This window comes from Pundamilia nyererei, unplaced genomic scaffold (assembly GCF_000239375.1).
Source record: "Pundamilia nyererei isolate P.nyererei 1_Seehausen unplaced genomic scaffold, PunNye1.0 scaffold00189, whole genome shotgun sequence".
Lineage (NCBI taxonomy): Eukaryota > Metazoa > Chordata > Actinopteri > Cichliformes > Cichlidae > Pundamilia > Pundamilia nyererei.
The window spans coordinates 482364-483963 of record NW_005187590.1 but is presented as its reverse complement, the minus strand read 5'-3'; positions in this window follow the sequence as shown (position 1 = coordinate 483963).

Below are 1600 nucleotides of genomic sequence, written 5' to 3'. Positions count from 1 at the left end.
GGCGTGGCTGATGTGTAGTGAAGCCACGTTAATGACAACGTGTACAACCATTGAAGATGTGAGCAGGACAGACGGAACAATTGTGTTGCTAGGCCATGTAAAACCAGAGTTGTGATAAAAAATATATGCAATGTTTGTTTTTTTCCTGAATACTATCGTTGTTTATATTTACTGCGGGAAGAAATGGTAAAAACGGCATTTTATAAGGAAAACGCTCGAAAGCACTCTCCGCATGTGAGCAGGCTGTTGTTCTCCTTTATCTCATAATGGACAGAAATTACTTTTTGGAGTGGAACAAATAATTTGTGTGGTATCAAATTTGATGCAGAACAGCTGATTGTTCTGTAAATAGTTTGAAATGTTTATTTTAAAAAATGCCTTTGCTGCATTTGTAGGTAAACAGCTGCAAAAAACTTTGTTGTTTGCATAACTCAGTTACTTTTTTGAAGAAGTAACTATATAATTAATTGCCCAACATTGGTCATTATATACTATATTTTGCAGATAGAGAGTTACAGGACTCTCTCCCAGACCACAGACTCATACTCATAATACAAGTCAGAGCTTTATAAAATAAAAAGAAAGTTGTGTTTTCAAAATCGGAGTTCAAGTTATTTTTACTTCCAACAGTGTTAACATACTACACAGGTCACATTTTCATTGTAAGTGGGATAAAGCAGTTAATTAAAAGTAGTCTAACATAAATGTAAATGCTGTAATTTGATTATTTTAATAAAACACGTAACCTGGATGGATTTGATGCTGGCGTGACCACAGTGCACACAACTGCTGTTGGTCCAAGGGACCGCTCAGGGAGTTTGTGTGTTCGCTCAGACACATGAAAAATTAGAGGGAACATTGCTTGTGAGGCTCTCGTTTATGTTACGTCCCATGTCCCCTGGCAGATCTGGGTCGTAACATAAGTGGGGGCTCGTCCAGGATACCTTTCGCAAAGTGATTCCCTGTTTCTAGAAATGTGAAAGTGTGTTTGCTTTAAAGTAGCCTTTTCCGTTAGAGGTTAAGCGCTATGTTGGCTGCATTTTGTTTGGAGCACTTAAGCACTAGTTGCTGCAAGTGTGATTTGCTGCAAATTGTAGACCACTTTAAGCTGCTGGTCCCAAAAACAGTTTGTAAAAGTGAGTTAAAAGCCCTAGTAGTAGATAAGTTGGTGGAAGCTGGCCTGATTCAAGTACCTGATCTGGCTGAGGTCTCTGTTGGGCTGAGCCAAGCTGCTTGAGGAGGATCATAAGGATGGTTCCAGTATGGATGGTGAGGGCATGAGTGGGGGTAGAAGCCGTGCAAGCTTCCTCTCTATGATCCACTCTCTTCTGGGAGAGGCTTCTGGGAAGGCCCAGGTCAGCAGAAGGCTGGAGATAGAGGCAGAAAAAGCTGGTATAAGCTTGAGCTGGAGTCCCAGCTACAAGCCTTATCTGCCTCTGCTGACTTTCTAGGTTCCATCTCCACGTCTGCTATAGCATTCGATGTCAGTAAGTGTATTTCTCTAGTGCTCGCTTTTAGGGAAGCTGGAGTACAGAAGTCTGGTGAGGAACTTTGTCGCATGGAGTCACACAAACCACCTGCAACTCAACACCTCAAAGAC